Here is a 22,900-nt window from a genome sequence, read left to right on the forward strand (position 1 = left end):
CTCCATGTTTCCAGCTGATTCTACAGGTGTCCAGGCTTTTCATTGCAAAAAAGAGCTTTGGAAACATAGTTGGAAATAAGGTGGAGGAGCCATACTAGCTGTCTTTAGTTAGAGGCCACTCTAACATAAGTGGTGAAAGAGAGGAAACAGGAGCTACCTGAAGAGGCCAGAGAATATGCTGGGAAGGTAATGAAACAAGTTATTTATTATTAAGGAAAATAATGTGTTGTTCTCCTGTGCATTATGGAGTAAATCTGCGTGACAGGTATACCTGGCCTTCTAGGTGCCCTGCTGTCCTGCTATACTCTGCCCCCAGAAGGCGCAGTGGAGGTGGGTCCTCCAAGCCTGCCTAGAAAGGCTGCATAGAAGCAGCCAATCCAAGCCCAGATGGCTCAGATAAAAGGAGTTGCAGGGCCTGAGTAGCTCAATTTTGGAACCAGAGGGTTGCTCTGCTGTGGTCAGAGGCACTCAGTGGGCTAATTTACTGGCTCTGGGAATGAGAGGTCCTGACAAGTGTAGCCTTAAGTTAAGGGGGTCAGAGGAATGGGGCTATGTAGCAAAATGCCTAGGGAATAGCAGCCATGAATTGGAGGCAGTTGTATGTGGCTGCTGTGCATAGGATCTTTGGCTTGGGACCCAGAGTAGTGGGCAGGCCTGGGTTCCCCCACTGGAAAGTGGCTTGAGCCCTGGGAAGGGGACATAGCCTGTTGAGAAGCCTGAGTGTTAAAGGGCCCAGAGATGGGGCTGAAGACCCTGTGAGGGCCGACAGTATGTTGAACCCTTTCTTACCCTGGAAAGGGTTTGTCCACTTGATTGTGTGACTTGGGTGGAGGACTGAGCCACTGAAGACCCACCTAGTGAGGTCAACAACCTATAGGGGGTGCCAGGGGCAGGAAAAGATTGTAGTGTCATACCCAGCCAACAGGAGACACTCACAAGAGGCAAGTTTTGTCCATCACTGCATGGATCCTCTGGTATCTCTCTGAAAAGGTGTGAAGTAATGGCTGAAATGGCTATTCCAGTGGCCTCATGAGGAGGATTCCTCTGTCTCTTTCTTCAGTGTCCAGCCACTTTTACTTTATTTTTATACCTCTACCAGCATAGAGCTCTTTACAGAAGGAAATTATTTCAGAATAATGTGAGCCTTAAACTAGTCTTCTGAAATTAAAGTTCACAGTGCATCTTTTCTAGCACTGTGAAATCCAGAGATTTATTTTTTTAACCGTTGAAAACAAATTTCTTCAAAGAATTCTCCTTAAAATGTAAGGGTGGAATTCCCCCTGAGCAGAGGGCCAGTCCAAAATCTGTGACCCATTTAAATCCTTAAAAAGGCTGCGTTGGTCTTCCGTACTGGGGTGAGTTCACACTACATGCGTAAGAGTTAGTTTAATTAAGTGTTTGTGAATGCTGTTTATGACCACTCATATGGTACTGTACTCACTGTACATCTGGTGATTTAATTAGTGGGATTCCTAAGAGAAGGCTAAGCCACACAAATGTCTCGGAGGTACAGACCCAGGCTGTAAAGTATTTAGCAAAGACTAAAGCAAGCCACGGAGAATGATACCAGATGCTGGGACTGGACGGCAGGGAATGGATCATTTGGTAATTGCCCTGTTTTCATTCCTTTTGAAGCATCTGGAACTGGCCACTGTCAGAAGACAGGATACTTGGCTAAGTGGACCATTGGTCTGACCCAGTATGGCCATTATGTTCTTATGCCAGGGTCTAGGAGGGAATACATTCACTGACTGGGAAATAAACATTTAAGAACCTGGTTGTAGACACTCTGAAGGTGGTGAATCTGTGTCTGCCTTCTACACACATGGCAGAATGTATCAGAGGTCCTATCACTAGGATAAAAATGCCATCATTTTTAGATAATGTCAACTGCCTTTATGTTTTTTATAAGAGCCTTATTGAGAGTCACAGTGGGGGCATGCACACAACTGCCTTGAAATACAGTTATTAAAGGTATATTCAGAACACTGCTGTGTCAAGGTAAACTTGTCTATTCTGAGAGAGAAAATACACCTAAAACTCATTCAGTGTCTGGAAAATCTATGATTTTAATTAAACACTTTAATTAAAATTTCTTGCTTCTACACTCAACCCAGTTTAAGGCAACATTATCTCCTTTTATGTAAAATGTAGAACAATCCCTTATAAGGAAAGTAAATAAACTTTTCCAAGGCAAAAAGGAGTACTTGTGGCACCTTAGAGACTAACCAATTTATTTGAGCATAAGCTTTCGTGAGCTACAGCTTACTTCATCGGATGCATACTGTGGAAAGTGTAGAAGATCTTTTTATACACACAAAGCATGAAAAAATGGATGCTTACCACTACAAAAGGTTTTCTCTCCCCCCACCCCACTCTCCTGCTGGTAACAGCTTATCTAAAGTGATCATTCTCCTTACAGTGTGTATGATAATCAAGGTGGGCCATTTCCAGCACAAATCCAGGGTTTAACAAGAACGTCTGATGGGGGGGAGGGGCGGTAGAAAAAAACAAGGGGAAATAGGTTACCTTGCATAATGACTTAGCCACTCCCAGTCTCTATTCAAGCCTAAGTTAATTGTATCCAATTTGCAAATGAATTCCAATTCAACAGTCTCTCGCTGGAGTCTGGATTTGAAGTTTTTTTGTTGTAATATCGCGACTTTCATGTCTGTAATCGCGTGACCAGAGAGACTGAAGTGTTCTCCGACTGGTATATGAATGTTATAATTCTTGACATCTGATTTGTGTCCATTTATTCTTTTACGTAGAGACTGTCCAGTTTGACCAATGTACATGGCAGAGGGGCACTGCTGGCACATGATGGCATATATCACATTGGTGGATGTGCAGGTGAATGAGCCTCTGATAGTGTGGCTGATGTTATTAGGCCCTGTGATGGTGTCCCCTGAATAGATATGTGGGCACAGTTGGCAACGGGCTTTGTTGCAAGGATAGGTTCCTGGGTTAGTGGTTCTGTTGTGTGGTATGTGGTTGCTGGTGAGTATTTCCTTCAGGTTGGGGGACTGTCTGTAGGCAAGGACTGGCCTGTCTCCCAAGACTTGTGAGAGTGTTGGGTCATCCTTCAGGATAGGTTGTAGATCCTTAATAATGCGTTGGAGGGATTTTAGTTGGTGACTGAAGGTGACGGCTAGTGGCGTTCAGTTATTTTCTTTGTTAGGCCTGTCCTGTAGTAGGTGACTTCTGGGAACTCTTCTGGCTCTATCAATCTGTTTCTTCACTTCCGCAGGTGGGTATTGTAGTTGTAAGAATGCTTGATAGAGATCTTGTAGGTGTTTGTCTCTGTCTGAGGGGTTGGAGCAAATGCGGTTGTATCGCAGAGCTTGGCTGTAGATGATAGATCATGTGGTGTGGTCAGGGTGAAAGCTGGAGGCATGTAGGGAGGAATAGCGGTCAGTAGGTTTCCGGTATAGGGTGGTGTTTATGTGACCATCACTTATTAGCACTGTAGTGTCCAGGAAGCGGATCTCTTGTGTGGACTGGACCAGGCTGAGGTTGATGGTGGGATGGAAATTGTTGAAATCATGGTGGAATTCCTCAAGGGCTTCTTTTCCATGGGTCCAGATGATGAAGATGTCATCAATTTTAGCGCAAGTAGAGTAGGGGCATTAGGGGACGAAAGCTGAGGAAGCGTTGTTCTAAGTCAGCCATAAAAATGTTGGCATACTGTGGGGCCATGTGGGTACCCATAGCAGTGCCGCTGATTTGAAGGTATACCTTGTCCCCAAATGTAAAATAGTTATGGGTAAGGACAAAGTCACAAAGTTCAGCCACCAGATTTGCCGTGACATTATCGGGGATAGTGTTCTTGGTGGCTTGTAGACCATCTTTGTGTGGAATGTTGGTGTAGAGGGCTTCTACATCCATAGTGGCTAGGATGGTGTTCTCAGGAAGATCACCGATGGATTGTAGTTTCCTCAGGAAGTCAGTGGTGTCTCGAAGGTAGCTGGGAGTGCTGGTAGCGTAGGGCCTGAGGAGGCAGTCTACATAGCCAGACAATCCTGCTGTCAGGGTGCCAATACCTGAGCTGATGGGGCGCCCAGGATTTCCAGGTTTATGGATCTTGGGTAGTAGATAGAATACCCCAGGACGGGGTTCCAGGGGTGTGTCTGTGTAGATTTGTTCTTGTGCTTTTTCAGGGAGTTTCTTGAGCAAATGCTGTAGTTTCTTTTGGTAACCCTCAGTGGGATCAGAGGGTAATGGCTTTTAGAAAGTGGTGTTGGAGAGCTGCCTTAGCAGCCTCTTGTTCATATTCCAACCTATTCATGATGACAACAGCACCTCCTTTGTCAGCCTTTTTGATTATGATGTCAGAGTTGTTTCTGAGGCTGTGGATGGCATTGTGTTCTGCACGGCTGAGGTTATGGGGCAAGTGATGCTGCTTTTCCACAATTTCAGCCCGTGCACGTTGGCGGAAGCACTCTGTGTAGAAGTCCAGTCTGCTGTCTCGACCTTCAGGAGGAGTCCATCCAGAATCCTTCTTTTTGTAGTGTTGGTAGGGAGGTCTCTGTGGATTAGTATGTTGTTCAGAGGTGTGTTGGAAATATTCCTTGAGTCGGAGATGTAGAAAATAGGATTCTAGGTCACCACAGAACTATATCATGTTCGTGGGGGTGGAGGGGAAGAAGGAGAGGCCCCGAGGTAGGACAGCTGCTTCTGCTGGGCTAAGAGTATAGTTGGATAGGTTAACAATATTGTTGGGTGGGTTGAGGGAACCATTGCTGTGGCCCCTTGTGGCAAGTAGTAGTTTAGAAAGTTTAGTGTCTTGCTTCTTTTGTAGAGAAGCAAAGTGTGTGTTGTAAATGGCTTGTCTAGTTTTAGTAAAGTCCAGCCACAAGGAAGTTTTTAGATAAACTATTACCAGCAGGAGAGTGGGGTGGGGGGAGAGAAAACCTTTTGTAGTGGTAAACACCCATTTTTTCATGCTTTGTGTGTATAAAAAGATCTTCTACACTTTCCACAGTATGCATCCAATGAAGTGAGCTGTAGCTCACGAAAGCTTATGCTCAAATAAATTGGTTAGTCTCTAAGGTGCCACAAGTACTCCTTTTCTTTTGGCAAATACAGACTGTCAAGGTTCCTCCCCCACTCTGAACTCTAGGGTACAGATGTGGGGACCTGCATGAAAACCTCCTAAGCTTACTTTTACCAACTTAAGTTAAAACTTCCCCAAGGTACAGATTAATTTTATCCTTTGTCCTTGGAATATCCACTGCCACCACGAAACTCTGGGTTTACTGGGAAACGTAGTTTGGACACGTCTTTCCCCCAAAAATCCTCCCAACCCTTGCACCCCACTTCCTGGGAAAGGTTTGGTAAAAATCCTCACCAATTTGCATAGGTGACCACAGACCCAAAGTCTTGGATCTGAGAACAATGAAAAAGCATTCAGTTTTCTTACAAGAAAACTTTTAATAGAAATAGAAGTAAATAGAAGTAAAGGAATCACCTCTGTAAAATCAGATGGTAGATACCTTACAGGGTAATTAGATTCAAAACATAGAGAATCCCTCTAGGCAAAACCTTAAGTTACAAAAAAGATACACAGACAGAAATAGTCATTCTGTTCAGCACAGTTCTTTTCTCAGCCATTTAAAGAAATCATAATCTAACACATCCCTAGCTAGATTACTTACTAGAAGTTCTAAGACTCCATTCCTGTTCTATCCCCGGCAAAAGCAGCGTACCAACAGACACAGACCCTTTGTTTCTCTCCCTCCTCCCAGTTTTTGAAAGTATCTTGTCTCCTCATTGGTCATTTTGGCCAGGTGCCAGCGAGGTTACCTTTAGCTTCTCAACCCTTTACAGGCGAGAGGATTTTTTTCCTCTGGCCAGGAGGGATTTTAAAGGGGTTTACCCTTCCCTTTATATTTATGACACAGACTAACGTGGCTGTTACTCTGAAACTTTTCCAAGGCAGAATTCATTAAACAACATAAGTGTGGAATGTGCAATTACCACTGCTCCAAATGAATATGTAACTTGCAAGTTTTATAAACTTGTTAAGCTTTAGTGTGTTCACTTTTGCACGTATGATCTCTCCTCAGTTTCTTCCCTTACCTTTCACTTTTCAGTTGGGCTTTGATAAATAAAAAAATAAAAAATGGGATAATTTTCAGGCAGCTTTTACAGGCCTCTTAAAATTAATTCAATTTCCAAAAGTTACAGCTCACATGGAGTGAGTATGATTGGAAAAATGTTAGATATTGTCCTAAATAAGCAGGAACCTATTTAAATAATAGAAGATAGATATGTTGAAAACATGTTCTCTGAAATAAACCTGAAATATTATTCTGTCTCTCTTTAATCTGAGTAGTTTATTATTTCCTCTTTTAGAACACCTATGTTTTAATGGTAAAGATCATGGGATAAATTTTACTTACATTTATGACAGTGTAAATTGGAAGTTGCTCATTTGAAATCAGTGGACTTACACTGGTTTCACAGGAATGTAAATCAAATCAAAATCTAACCCCATGTCTTTAGTGACATGCATTATACTAAATTTCATAATTAATAATTTATAATGCTTGAGAGCCTGTCATGGACTGGGACCCCATTGTGCTAGATACTGTACAAACACAAAACAAAGAAACAGTCTCTTCTCCAAATAGCATACAGTCTTAGGCAGGAGATAACAGGTGGAATCAGACAGATATGGCAGGACAAGGAAACATTTAGACAATACTAGTCAGCATGATAGGCAGTGTTCTCAGCACACCATCTGCCTAACAAGTGTCAAGTTTTGTGTAGACATTGCAGCAAATAAGAGTTGTAAGGAAAGATGTGAAGGAGAATGAGGTGGATTTAAAAGATGTTTAGGAAGACCTCCTCCCATCTGTGAGGGACAGCACAGGATAAAGGTTAGGCAGGTCTGCACATGCCATGCACAAGTAAATCAATAAATTACATATCTTATGTAAACGGCTGTTTTTAAAAATTGGCTTTTGGACATTTGCACACTACATAATTAGTGTATTAGTTAGACCTTTGCAAATCATATGTAAATCATTAGTTTATATAAATATAAGCTGTGCTAACGTTACCAGATAACTGGACATCCAGCACTGACAGATATATTTTTTGTGGGAAGAAAAGGTGGAAATAGTGATTTCTATTACTCTAATTATTTTCATTGATTTGTTGTTGAAATAGTTGACCTTTGTTGCTGGGCTTTCCCTCTGTGTTCACAATTGACAGCTCACACTGATGTTCAGTAGATATAGGGAAAATGAGTTATGGTTTCAATTGGAAGCAGGCTGTGTGGACCAAGCAATGGATGTTACATCAGTAATGTTGCATGCTTTGCTGCATTACTGGCTAGCTGACAAGCATTTTCTTGTTCTTTAGAGAACTTGATATCTGATACACTCTAAAAAAAAAGCCCCTATAAATTGTGTTTGAGAGAACTCTTCATGCTGCTCTGTCATTGGGTCCATCCTGCTGTATACCTATTAAATTGCTCTCCTATCTCCAGTTACTGGAGATCACAGGGTATGCTGAAACACCTGATCCAGTGTTATTTGAGAAGTCTAAACTGGTTAGTACTGAGAGGACATAATTGTGGGCACGTGGCATGTATAAAATGTTTGTTTTGGACAGAGGGGAAGGTAAGGAGAGAGGGACACCAAAGTGTATGGAGAAAATGTGCCCCTTTCTTACCGCAATTCACCAAGCGGCTTCCCACATCTTTCCTAAATTAAATGTATGAATACAGCTATACCTACAGCAAAAAGTGTTTAAATCAAATGAACCTAAAACTTTGGTTTCGCCACTCTGATCTGTATTCCTCCCCACCTCCCTTCCAGATTTCCATTCCTAGCTCCACTTGTGGATGTGAGGCCAACTAAATATCTAACCTAATGTAAAAGTGTTTTCAGGACCACAGGTCACCATATGAACCTACCAAAGCGGACCACCACCGTTTGCTGTAGCAGACAAAAACACTGCTAACTCCAGAATTCAGATCCAAGGAATGGGTTTATTTCAGCGAGGGTACAAAGTGCCACAACCCGGTGATCAGTTGAGGATGACTGGCCAAAGCTCTGGCTGAGTACATACAGACTAGTCTGTACACAAAGAAAAACAAAAACGTACGTTGCAGTTCACTTTTATACCCAAGATGACACCCTACTTTCGATTAACATACTCTGATTAGTTACATACTAATGAATAACATTCCATGACCAAACATAAGGCTGTATTACGCCCTAAATTATAACTTTTTTATCTACTTATTAACAATAACAAAACAATCTATCTTAATTTTTGACAAGGACTTTGGGACATTCCTTGTTTATTCTGATTATACTTGCCTGTGTCATCATCTGTCATTGTAACTTGTCCTTGTTCTATACCCAAATATCAGGCACATTTCAAGAGGTGAACAACGGAATATTTAGCAAGCCAAATCCTGATTAGCCATATGACTTTGTTTTGTGCTCCTGCCTAAAAGAGTTATTCATAGGCCACCTTAAAAACTAGTCAATTCATTGTATTGGTTATGTACTAGCTTATATATCACATATTAGTAATCTTTATATGATGTATTAAATACACTTAGGCCCTTACCATTTTACATGAGGTAAATTCACCCAATCGCTGTCTCACCTCCATACACCTAGCACATGTACTCTGCCAGCCAACCTGGGACAAATAAGAAAAACCCACTGTGACTGTCCCCTTAAGTCCAGTCACTGGCAAAAAAAGCACCAGTCAGCTTAATGCCACCTTCCCCAGGGGCACAAATACTAAAAGAAAAGAAGGGGAAGGGGGAAGAACATGGTTCAGCAAGTACACTAGGGAAAGTGAAAAACTCTCCTTGACTAACGATGGGAATTAAGTCAGCATATCAACAGGAGTGAAAGGTGTGCGTGAAACCTCTTTTCATAATTCTTCTTGTAGAGTTGAATACCTCTCAATGTTCAGCTCCTTACTACACTCATGAATAACGATTGCTGATAAATAAATTGTGCACATCTGTAACATGGAAGGCAAATTCTCAGGCTAGCCATTTTACAGGGGCTTATGTCACATGCTTTCATTAAATGCCAGAGAGTAAAGGAATGCTATCAAGTTTTCTCACTGTTACAACCCTTGCATCACATAATGTAAATGCTGGTTGTGAAAACTGGAGATAAGAACATAAGAATAGCCATACTGGGTCAGACCAGTGGTCCATCTAGCCCAGTATCCTGTCTTCTGACAGTGGCCAATGCCAGGTGCTTCAGAGGGAATGAACAAAACAGGGCAATTATTGAGTGATCCATCCCCTGTCATTCACTCACAGCTTCTGGGAGTCAGAGGCTAGGGACACCCAGGGCATAGGGTTGCATCCATGACCATCTTGATTAATTGCCATTGATGAACTTATCTTCCATCTAATTATTTTTGAACCCAGTTAAAGTTTTGGCCTTTGCAACATCCCCTGGCAATGAGTTCCATTGAGTGTTGTCTGAAGAAGTACTTTCTTTTGTTTGTTTTAAACCTGCTGCTAATTAATTTTATTTGGTGACCCCTGTTTCTTGTGTTATGTGAAGGAGTAAAAACACTTCCTTATTCACTTTCTCCACATTATTCATGATTTCAAAGACCTGTATTATATCCCTCTTTAGGCACCTCTTTTCCAAGCTGAATAGTCCCAATCTTTTAAATCTACCCTTATATGGAAGCTGTTCCATATCCTTAATCACTTTTGTTACCTTTACCTTTTCCAGTTCAATATGTTTTTTGAAATAGGGTGACCAGAACTGCACACAGTATTCACGGTGTGGACATACCATGGATTTAGATATAAGGATGTTTCATGGAGAGGGGACCCAATATGTTGTGTCAAATTTGAGTACAGATTCAAGATACTCAAAGAAAAGTGTCATGGTAAACTGACTAAATTCAGGCTCAATGTGCAGCAGTTTTGTGAGATGTTAGGAATAATATCTCTTTCCAGTGTAACTTTCATCTTTCCTCAGCAATCTCTGACAAGCAAAAGGTGAAGTTTTATACATGACAGTTCTGTTCATTTCACCAGTTGACTACTGCTGGGGATATACAGCATAACAGTGATATCCGGTACATACTATAACAAATGCTCCAATTCAAGATGCTAACGCTATGCTACTGCTTATTTTCCCTCAGGCCATGTATTATGCAATACCAAAGTTAAAAAATGGGGCCACATGATTCCACCCATTACGTTAGCAGACCTTCCCATGGAAGTCAAAGTCAATTCATCTTAAAGTGATGGTAGGAATATATCTTGTATGTTTTGAATCATAGTCTTTATTTTTAACCTTAGAGAATATGAAAGTACTTGTCTCTTGAAATACATAACTATTCAGAATCTGAGTGAAAATCTGTTCAGGAATTAGATGTCAATTTGTTTTCAACCAAACTGTCCTTAAAAGCTTTGTAGTAATAACATAAACCACAAGAACCCAGTATGATTGGATTTTATGTGTCACTAGAAGACTGAGACAAAAATATAACTTCATAATATGTACAGATGCTGTGCTTTGTATATTTTATAATGTAGAATCTTAGATAGCAATAAAACACATCCATAGCAGAGACTTCTAAATGCTTACCCAACAATTTTCATCGCTTTTTGATTTGTTGAATCTATTTATTTCTTCAGTCTACAAAATTCTTTCTCACTCTGTTTAATTTTATTTTTCCTTATAAATTCACTTAATTTAGTAGCCAAAAGAGGTGCCAGGTTGAAAAATTGTGATCTAATTTCCTGCATAAAAAATACAAGGCCAGTAGTAATGCAAGCTTCCCCACTCTTGTTACCCTACACCTTCACTTAGAGAGACCACTTCTAGAGAAGGGTGGGGAGGGGGGATTCTGACTCGTTCTAACACAGCTACCACTAACTGGTGTCCATGCTAGCAGTGCCAGAAAATACACTGTGAATTTGGAGATGGAGATGGCTGTGGAGATTAATCTGGCTATTTCTGAAAACATTTCCCTGCAGTATAATAAAATTCTCCAATATTTAGAGAGAATACCAATAATGAAACCAGACATGTGGGGAACAGTATGCACCCCTCTGACACAGAGAATAAAACAGAATAAAACAGTTCAGCATCAAAAACAAATATTCACACTTGAGTTCCTCGATATGTTGCTCAATGTCTCACTGACAATGACCATAAGAATGGCCATACTGGGTCAGACCAGTGGTCCCTCTAGCTCAGTATCCTGTCTTCTGATAGTGGCCAATGCCAGGTGCTTCAGAGGAAATTAACAGAACAGGCAATCATTGAGTGATCCATCCCCTGGTGTCCACTCCAAGCTTCTGACAAACAGAGCTAGCGTCACTCAGAGCATGGGGTTGAATCCCTGACCATCTTGGCTAATATCCATTGATGGACCTAACCTCCATTAACTGTATCTAATTCTTTTTTGAATCCACTTATAGTTCTGGCTTCACAACATTCCCTGGCAATGAGTTGTGTGAAGTTCTTCCTTTTGTTCGTTTTTAAACCTGCTGCTTATTAATTTCATTGGGTGTTTCCTAGTTCTTGTGTTATATGAAGGAGTAAATAACACTTCCCTATTCATTTCCTTCACGCCATTCATGATTTGTTTTAGACTGCTAACATATCCCCTCTTAATCATCTCTTTCTAAACTGAAAAGTCCCAGTCTTTTTAATGTCTCCTCATATGGAAGCTGTTCTGTACCCTTAATAAGTTTTGTTGCTCTTCTCTGTACCTGTTCTAGTTCTAATATTTTTTGTAGATGTCATGGCCAGAACTGCATGCAGCATTGAAGGTGTGGGTATCGCATAGATTTATACAGTGGCATGAGATGTTCTATCATATCTATCCCTTTCCTAATGGTTCCTAACATTGTTAGTTTTTTTCTTTTTACTGTTGCTGAACACTGAGAAGATGTGCTCAGAGAATTATCCCCAGGGATAATTCTCTCTTGAGTGCTAATTTAGATCCCATCATTCTGTATGTTTGATTGGGATTATGTTTTCCAGTGTAGATTACATTGCATTTATCCACATTGAATTTCATCTACCATTTTGTTGCCCAGTCACCCAGTTTCGTGAGGTCCCTTTGTAACTCTGCAATCAGTTTTGGACTTAACTATCTTGAGTAATTTTGTATCGTCTGCAAATTTTGTCACCTCACTATTTATTTACCCCATTTCCCAGATCACTTATGAATTTGAGGAACACCAGTCCAAGTACAGTCCCTGGGAGACCCTGCTAATTACCTCTCTCCACTGTGAAAACTATTTATTCCTACCCTTTGTTTCCTGTCTTTTAACCAGTTATTGATCAATGAGGACCTTCCCTCTTCTCTCATAACAGCTTACTTTGCTTAAGAGCCTTTGATGAGGGACCTTGTCAAAGGCTTGTTGACCCCCTCAAACAACTTAGATTGGTGAGGCATGATTTTGCTTTACAAAAAACCATGTTGACTCTTCCCCAACAAGTCGTTTTCATCTGTGTCTGATAATTTTGTTCTTTGCCATAGTTTCAGTCAATTTGCCTGGTACTGAAGTTAGATTTACTGGACTGTGATTGTCAGGATTGCCCCTGGAGCCTTTTAAAAAAATTGGCGTCACATTAGCTATCCTCCAGTCATCTGGTACAGAAGCTGATTTAAATGATAAATTACATACAACAGTTAGTAGTTCTGCAATTTTATATTTGAGTTTCTTTAGAACACTTGGGTGAATGTCATCTGGTCCTGGTGATAGTTCATAGTTTTATTTTTTGTTCAGAAGTTTATCCTCAACTTCATCACTCTCTCAGGGTAGGATTAATCTTCACATTGGTTTAGGCATGTCCCAGCCAGCCTCCCTTCCATCTTTCAGCCCCTGGGATGGCTGCACAAGCAGCACAGAGGTAGCTTGGCTGTCTTTACATGTTGGCATAGGGATTTATGTCCATGGTATTTCCCAGGGAAGATTTATGCCTGTTTTAGCTGGCATAAAGGAGACTCAGAGCAATGAAGAATCTGGCACATACAGGTTTTTTTGTTTTGTTTTACAGATTAAGACCATGCACATGCATCAAAAATACTAAACCAAAACAAATGATGTCTCAAATATTGAATATAACACCTTAACCTTTGCTGATATTATCTGGAGTTAAGCTTTGCCATGATAAACTTTTCAGAAAGGTTATTTACACAGAAGAGGAGTTATATCCATGCATCCCCATAATACTTTTAATAATCCTGACTATTCTGGATAATTCTGGCTTTTTCAAAGTTTCCGTCTTTTTTTCCCCAACTGAATATAATCGATGTATCTGTAGCCTACACAGACAGAAAAAAGTAGCTTAACTAGTTGCAATCTCTGAGTACTAACTAGTAGGTCCTTCACCAAAGGCTCCTAAGCAAAGTAAGCTGTCATGTGATAAGAATGAAGGTTCTCCCATGGATTGTTTTTTAGCCAGTTACCAAAGGATAGGAATACATGGTTAGTTTTCAGAATGGAGAGAGGTAAATAGGTGTCCCCCAGGAGTCTGCACTGGGACCAGTCCTATTCAACATATTCATAAATGATCTGGGAAAAGGGGTAAACAGTGAGGTAACAAAATCTGCAGATGGTACAAAACTACTCAAGATAGTTAAGTCCAAAGCAGACTGCGAAGAGCTACAAAAGGATCTCACAAAACAGGGTGGCTGTGCAACAAAATGGTAGGTGAAATTCAATATTAATAAATGCAAAGTAATGCACATGGGAAAATATAATCCCAATTATACATATAAAATGATGGGGTCTAAATTAGCTGTTACCACTCAAGAAAGAGACCTTGAAGTCACTGTGGATAGTTCTCTGAAAACATCCACTCAATGTGCAGCGGCAGTCAAAAAAGCAAACAATGTTGGGAATCATTAAAAAAGGGATAGATAATAACACAGAAAATATCATATTGCCTCTATATAAATCCATAGTGTGCCCACATCTTGAATACTGTGTGCAGATGTGGTTGCCCCATCTCAAAGATATATTGGAATTGGAAAAGGTTCAGAAAAGGGCAAAAAAATTAGTAGGTGTTGCCAGCACCCAGTGCCAAGAGGCTAAACAGCTGAGGTTGGTTCGCTACCCGGTGTGCTACACCCAATAATCACAATGGGGTGGAGAAGCAGAAAAGTTTATTTGCAGCTGCAAAAAGGTACAGGGAGAATAGAATCTCAAATCCTGCACACAGAGCAGGAAATTACACAGGCTTTTATACATTCTTTTTCCCAGCATACTTATCCAATAGCAAGCTTCCCTAAGTATCCATATAGCCAGCCAATCCAGTTTCCAGCTAGTTCCCTTGTTCTCTGTATCATTTGTTAAACCATACATAAAGCTGCTTTATTCAGCATTGTTCTTCCATATCTCCCCTGTTTGGCCTTGTTTAGTTTCAGGCAGTCTGACTCTGCAACATATTGTTGCAGATCCTCAGTATAACTGCTGCAAGTGCCTCCAGGCGGGGGGGCAAGGACACTTGGGCCTAGTACGCAGAGCTGCTGCGAGTGCCTCCAGGCGGGGGGGGGAGGGCACCTGGGCCTAGAGCGAGGGGGCTTCATCAACACTTGTGGTCTTCCGTCCCCTCGAGTTACCTAGTGGCCATGCCCCAGTGTCCCCAACATAGGGGTATGGAATGGCTTCTATATGAGGAGCGATTAATAAGACCGGGACTTTTCAACTTGGAAAAGAGATGACTAAGGGGGGTTATGATAGTGGTCTATAAAAAACATGACTGCTGTGGAGAAAGTAAATAAGGAAGTGTTCTTTACTCCTTCTCATAACACAGGAACTATGGGTCACCAAATGAAATTAATAGGCAGCAGGTTTAAAACAAACAAAAGGAAATATTTTCCCCCCCTAACACACAGTCAACCTGTGGAACTCTTTGTCAGAGGATATTGTGAAGGCCAAGACTAATACAGGATTAAAAAAATAACTAGATAAGTTCATGGAGGATAGGTCCATCAATGGCTATTAGCCAAGATGCACAGGGACAGTGTCCCTATCATCTGTTTGCCAGAAGCTGGGAATGGGCAACAGGGGATGGATCACTTGATGATTACCTGTTCTGTTCATTTCCTCTGGGGCACCTGGCCACTGTTGGAAGACCAGATATGGGGCTAGATGGACCTTCGGTCTCACCCAGTATGGCTGTTTTTATATTCTTATATAGAGTTTTGTTGGCCCTGTTCTTGCCCACTCATCATATTTCGTCACGTCTCTAACAGCTATTGAAAGTTAAGGTGTTGGTTTTGAATTATAAAGCCATTCTTTACATGGGACATGCCTACTTGAAAGTAGAGTTGGCTGAAAAGGTTCATCAACATTTTTTCTGATGGAAAATAAAGTGGTTGCATTCTTTAAACAAAAATATTTATAGGACAACTGAATTTTCAGCCAAAACTTTGAAGTTTTGAGTTTTCTATTTTTTTGACAAAGTCTGTTTTCCCACAAGGGGGAAAGAAATGCCAACCAGCTCTCCTTGAAAGGTTGACTGTCTCCCCACCCCATATTATCACATTCGTGATTAGAGAAGTTGATGAGGTGCAACATCTGGCAGGGCATTATTTGTGAGGACCTTTCAACTTGGGAATTCATTCCCTGCTGCAGTTTTAGAAAAAAGCTCTATAGTTGGGCTTCAATGCACACCCGACTGGCCAAGTAGATGATACCAGTAGGCTTGCCTCAGTTTCACTTTTTGTTCCAGTTCAGAGGCTCTACATTTTCAGGGTAGTAAGTGGGTTATGCCCTGAGATCTTGACGGTCCTCAGTCGTCAGTCCCAATACCTCCCTCTTCCTTCATCACAGAAGGAACAAAAGCAAATCAAAACAGGAGCCAAAATAAAGTCCAATGGCCTTAATTAGGACCACCACCATGAATCCGCAGTCTTTCTCTCAATTTCAACATCAGGGATGATAGCGGGACCCAAGCCCCATTCTCCTCTGAGTCCCACCCAGTCTAGGGGCCCTGTGTGAGGTAGTCAAAGACTGTGGGCTTATGTGTGCAGCTGCCTCCCCGTGCTACATCTTACCTATGGCCTTTGCAGGCATCTGCTGTATGGCAATCTTCCCCAAATACTTCTTCCAGCAAATTGGGCTCTTTAGGCTGTTTCTCTCTGCCCAGTACTGCAACACTCCTCCACAGTATCTCTCAACCTCTATCCTCTTGTATTTTTTTTATCCCAGCTGTGGCTAACCCGCCTTTTAGACACAGCTGGGAGCGAATTATTACCCTATTCATTAACTTGTTACTGCCCCTGCCATGTGGAGATGATACACCCCATCACAAGCCAAAATGTGCAGTCCTTGCAGTGTACAGTGATGGTCTATCTATTTACCCAGACCTTTTGTGTGGGTAGTCAGTACAACAGAAGTGATAATTTAGAGGGAGTGGTTTGGTTTTGGCTCGATTTATTGTGGTTGATTACTTCTGGTAGTGGCGTTGCTGCTGGTTTTACTATAATATTTATTTTTATCAAATATGTATAAGGCCCTAGAATGATACTCTTAAAATTAGATTTGTTAGAAATAAATCAATATATAAATGTGAGGAATGTTGATCAATGTACCTTACAAACTTAAAAGAGACTGCAGGCTTCTTCTCCCCCCCCCCCGCTATAGTTTGTTTGTTTGTTTGTTTTTAATTTCAGTCTGTAGATGAAATGTAATAAGTGGAGTTCGGGTTTAACTGAGGTATAATCTAACTCTCTGATGGACATAATCATATTGCTGCTCACAACATCAATTGAGTCTCTTAATAATCTCTGATAGGGAATAATCAGAGAGACTTCTATGTTATCAAGTAGTCTAAAAACTTATATGCAGAAGAAAGCCATGAATACACATTGAACTAGGTGGAAAAGAAATTGCTTTCTATAAAACTCACGGACTACAGTGCCAATATCCATCATTTGCAGAGTGAAGTTACATGTTTTTATAAGCCTGAGCAACAGAAGAGTGAACTCTTCTACTGGAACAATGTAATTAAAATTTACAATAAAAATGGGTTAGAGTTCTTATTGACATTTTACTAAACATGCTAACTCGCAGGAATATACAAATGAAGGTCACATTTGCAATTATTAAAACATACATTATATTTCAATTAGGTATCTGATAAATGTCATTGAGTCTGTCATTGCCCTACTGACACTTAAAAAAACCAAAAACAAAAAATGCCACCTACAAAGTCAAAATCATTTCCTTAAAGAGTTTATTGTCATTAAATTTAAAATTGTAGCCACTACATGAGTCATAATAGTGTAGCAAACTCTGGGTTGAAACATTCTACTGTTTTGACTAAAAACTGAAATTCTGTTACAGATTGGAGAGTATTTTTGACAGTTTATTGAATATCACTAATGAAACTATATTCAGATATGTTCTTGCTTTCTATCCAGTCCCTGAATCATAAATTTAACAAAATTATCATCTTGGTTCTGCATTTAGTGCATCTACATTATATCTCTGGAGCTTGTTCGGGCATGTTATTTGTCATCTTGGAATAGAAGTGTTTTTTTTTCTTTTCCCTTGCCTTCAAATCCCTCCCGCCCCCACCGTGAAACACATGTAATTCAGTATTTGAACAACAGACTAAAAAAGGATGATCTCTTTAAAATCTACACATTCTTACTCCTTCCAAATAATATTAAGGTAATTGCTTGCCTCTTTAAATGAAATAGAAAATCCAATTAATTCTTGGTTATCGATTTTTTTATTGAAACTGAGATTTCAAACCAATAAAATAAAGTGTCTTTGTCTGTATTGCCTGTGCTGTCATTTTGGCTAGTTACATCTAAATCTGACCAGTGACTGGGTGGCCAGCAGCATGTGCTGGAAGTAATCGATGGGCATCACTGAATTATCATTTTGTTAAGAGCATGGCTTTTTTGGTCAGGCATGTGCCTTTTGCTGTTCCTATGAAAAGCCACATACATTTGGCCAAGTTATAAGCCTTTGAAAAACTGCAGTTAACACATGCTCAGTAAAGAGTATTGCCCATCTATATGGGGCATTGGGGGCCAGAATTAATTTCCGAGCTTGGAATGGGCAGATATAGGAATGGTAAGTCATGCAGTGAGAACCATAATTGCCTTACTCAACTCACAATTTCAGGAATAGAAAGGGAAATCTCATGGTTAAGGCAGTTGAATCCAGATAGAGCTGGATTCTATCCCTGTCTCTACTACAGAGTTCCTATGTGATGCTGAGTACGTTACTTAAATGAAACTTTTCAGAGGTGGCCACTATATGTGTGTTCCTTATTTTCTTGGTTTCTGACTTGAGACACCTGGGTCCAATTCGCAGAAGTGCTGAGCACCCAGCTGCAAGTGAAGTTATAGGGAATTGTGCTTTGAATATATAAAGTGCTCTAAAATACTCACTGCTCTGAAAAATCAGGCCCTAGGTATCTCAAAGTGGGTACCCAAAATCTGTGGACCTTAATTTCTCTGTGCCTCACTTCCTCATCTGTTAAATGGGGTAATCCCTCACAGATGGTGTTGTGAAAATAAATAGTTTGTGAAGCAGTGGGATACTATGATGAGCACCATAGGAAAGCCCATGGGAATATTAATAATTCTGTATTCAAAGCAGGGATTAAATAAGGTGTAGTAAATAAGCCATGGAGCCACACGTTGAACAATGAAGATGAAAGAAAACATTGACTCACTTAACCCACCCAGCAATATTGTTAATCTATCCAACTGTACTCTTAGCCCACAAAGAATCTGTCCTATCTCGGGACCTCTCCTTCTGTCCCACCACCCCCACGAATATGATACACTTCTGTGGTGACCTAGAATCCTATTTTCTACGTCTCCGACTCAAGGAATATTTACAAAACACCTCTGAACAACATACTAACCCACAGAGACCTTTCTACCAAGACTACAAAAAGAAGGATTCTGGGTGGACTCCTCCTGAAGGTTGAAACAACAGACTGGACTTCTACATAGAGTGCTTCCGCCAACGTGCACGGGCTGAAATTGTGGAAAAGCAGCATCACTTGCCCCATAACCTCAGCTGTGCAGAACACAATGCCATCCACAGCCTCAGAAACAACTCTGACATCATAATCAAAACGGCTGACAAAGGAGGTGCTGTCGTCATCATGAATAGGTCAGAATTAAAACAAGAGGCTGCTCGGCAGCTCTCCAACACCACTTTCTACAAGCCATTACCCTTTGATCCCACTGAGGGTTACCAAAAGAAACTACAGCATTTGCTCAAGAAACTCCCTGAAAAAGCACAAGAACAAATCCGCACAGACACACCCCTGGAACTCCGACCTGGGGTATTCTATCTACTACCCAAGATCCATAAACCTGGAAATCCTGGGTGCCCCATCATCTCAGGCATTGGCACCCTGACAGCAGGATTGTCTGGCTATGTGGACTCTCTCCTCAGGCCCTACGCTACCAGCACTCCCAGCTACCTTCGAGACACCACTGACTTCCTGAGGAAACTACAATCCTTCGGTGATCTTCCTGAAAACACCATCCTGGCCACCATTGATGTAGAAGCCCTCTACACCAACATTCCACATAAAGATGGACTACAAGCCGTCAGGAACAGTATCCCCGATAATGTCACGGCAAATCTGTTGGCTGAACTTTGTGACTTTGTCCTCACCCATAACTGTTTCAAGTTTGGGGACAATGTATACCTTCAAATCAGCGGCACTGCTATGGGTACCTGCATGGCCCCACAGTATGCCAACATTTTTATGACTGACTTAGGGGACGAGAGCTGAGGAAGCGTTGTTCTAATGCCCCTACTCTACTTGCGCTACATTGATGACATCTTCGTCATCTGGAGCCATGAAAAAGAAGCCCTTGAGGAACTCCACCATAATTTCAACAATTTCCATCCCACCATCAACCTCAGCCTAGACCAGTCCACACAAGAGATCCACTTCCTGGACACTACAGTGCTAATAAGTGATGGTCACATAAACACCACCCTATACCAGAAGCCTACCGACCGCTATTCCTACCTACATGCCTCCAGCTTTCATCCAGACCACACCACACGATCCATCGTCTACAGCCAAGCTCTACGATACAACCGCATTTGCTCCAACCCCTCAGACAGAGACAAACACCGACAAGATCTCTATCAAACATTCTTACAACTACAATACCCACCTGCGGAAGTGAAGAAACAGATTGATAGAGCCAGAAGAGTACCCAGAAGTCACCTACTACAGGACAGGCCCAACAAACAAAATAACAGAATGCCACTAGCCATCACCTTCAGCCCCATCTAAAACCTCTCCAGCGCATCATCAAGGATCTACAACCTATCCTGAAGGACGACCCATCACTCTCACAGATCTTGGGAGACAGGCCAGTCCTTGCTTTCAGACAGCCCCCCAACCTGAAGCAAATACTCACCAGCAACCACATATCACACAACAGAACCACTAACCCAGGAACCTATCCTTGCAACAAAGCCCGTTGCCAACTGTGTCCCCATATCTATTCAGGGGACACCATCATAGGGCCTAATAACATCAGCCACACTATCAGAGGCTCATTCACCTGCACATCTACCAATGTGATATATGCTATCATGTGCCAGCAATGCCCCTCTGCCATGTACATTGGTCAAACTGGACAGTCTCTACGTAAAAGAATAAATGGACACAAATCAGATGTCAAGAAATATAACATTCAAACACCAGTCAGAGAACACTTCAATCTCTTTGGTCACTTGATTATAGACCTAAAAGTTGCAATTCTTCAACAAAAAAACTTCAAAAACAGACTCTAATTAGAGACTGCTGAATTGGAATTAATTTGCAAACTGGATACAATTAACTTAGGCTTGAATAGAGACTAGGAGTGGATGGGTCATTACACAAAGTAAAACTATTTCCCCTTGTTTATTCCCCCCTCCTACCCTCCACTGTTCCTCAGACATTCTTGTCAAAAAATGGCCCACCTTGATTATCACTACAAAAGGTTTTCTTCCCCCCCCCCCACCCTGCTCTCCTGCTGGTAATAGCTCACCTTAAGTGATCACTCTCATTACAGTGTGTATGGTAACACCCATTGTTTCATGTTCTCTATGTAAATAAATCTCTCCACTGTATTTTCTACTGAATGCATCTGATGAAGTGAGCTGTAGCTCACAAAAGCTTATGCTCAAATACATTGGTTAGTCTGTAAGGTGCCACAAGTACTCCTTTTCTTTTTGCGAATACAGACTAACACTGCTGCTACTCTGAAAATTGACTCTCTGTTTATTCAATGAGTGCTGTCCATCCTGTGCACTGAAAGAGGCAAGGCTCTTGTGGAAAAAACAGTCTGATCATGTAATTTAAGAGAGTATCATAATGCAAATATACAAGGGGGCAGATGTAAAGTGGCACAGGTAACCTTAATTCTGGCACTTCGTAACTTTTAAGCACTTGACTTTGCAACTTAAATGTTTCTTTTAAAGTATTTTTCTGTCGTGTGTGTGTGTGTGTAGAGTATGTGAGTATACATACCCAGAAATTTTGATAGGAAATGACTGAGGTGGCAGATATATCACACCCCCAAGTTCTAGCAGTTTGTGATTGTGTGGACTTTAAACTATATATTAACCCATTTTCCTGTCACATTTCATGTTTTCATTATCTGTAATTGCATTCTTTTAATTGCATTTTATACTGATTGACACCGACATCTTCTGACTTGTATTAACTTTCCCTAGTGCAGTGTTGTCCTCGTTCAGGAATGTTTTCCCAGTATGCCTTTCTTGGGCTGGTCCCTTAAATTCAGTAGAACCAAGTAATACAGCCCTGTAATGGTCATTTTGGAATTAGCAGTTGCTGGGTTAGGATACAACTTTCTCTCTTGCTGCTAGTAAGTACCTGGCATGTCCCCCTGCTGCCCCAATTCTCCATTTTATTGCTGAGGAGATGATATATTCTTTAACTGTGTTATGGAGAAACTGCAGGTCATATGCTAATAAATAATGAGTCTCTCTGGTTGCCCTACATTTGGTGGTCAAAGTAGTACAGCTCTTTCTGCAAAACAGGTGGTTTAGAGTACACATGTACAACTGCTGTAGCTCTTGGAAGAGTCAGATCAACGGCCTTCCTCAAGGATCAGTTATTTCACTGATACTGTTCAAACTGTACATCAAAGACTTGCATCTACATTCTCACACAAGTTATCTATGCCAATGACATCTGCTGCAGCTACCAAGCTCAGCCCTTCTCAGAACTTGACAAGGTCTTGAATGAAGATATTAAGCGCATGGTAGACTGTCATAGTCGATGGCACCAGCAGCCAAGCTGTTCTAAGATCGTTTCTAACGTATTCCATCTGCATAATGCAAACACGAGTTAAATGTTTTCCTCAATGGCCGATATCTGCAGCATGATCCAAACCTGGTTTACCTCGGTGTGACATCAGATAGGTCATTAATGTAGAGCAACCACTTGAGGAAAATGGCAGCCAAAGTCCACACTCAGAACAACCTTCTCAGCAGATTAGCCAGTGCAACCTGAGGAGCGAGAACCCAAATGCTTAGATCATCAGTCCTTGCCCTCTGCTATTCAACAGCAAAATATTGTGCTCCTGTCTGGTATCGCTAATATCACATAAGGCTGGTCGATGTAGAGCATATCAAAGCTATGTGTATTGTTACTGGTACTTTATGGGCGACTCCGTTGCCATGGCTACCAATACTTAGCAACAACACCACCCCATGTTCACAGTGAAAAGGCCTCTCTCACTCTGCTGGCTGAGATCCATGAGAATAACAACCTGCCATTGTATGCAGACCTCTTCAACCACCCACCAGCTCTCCTGTCTTTTAGACACTCTTTATGGTCATTTATGGCACCACAGGACATGATGGTGGAATATACTTGGCATAATGAGTGGTCAGTGA

The 22,900-nt window shown here is 41.2% G+C and overlaps 1 protein-coding gene across 5 annotated transcripts in view; it reads left to right on the top strand.

Moving 5' to 3' along the window:
- The window catches only part of CNTN5 (contactin 5), a 982,104-nt gene that overhangs the window by 604,367 nt on the left and 354,837 nt on the right, over window positions 1–22,900 (top strand). The gene's annotated exons all lie outside the window — the stretch shown is intronic.

This window comes from Caretta caretta, chromosome 1, assembly GCF_965140235.1.
Source record: "Caretta caretta isolate rCarCar2 chromosome 1, rCarCar1.hap1, whole genome shotgun sequence".
NCBI lineage: Eukaryota > Metazoa > Chordata > Testudines > Cheloniidae > Caretta > Caretta caretta.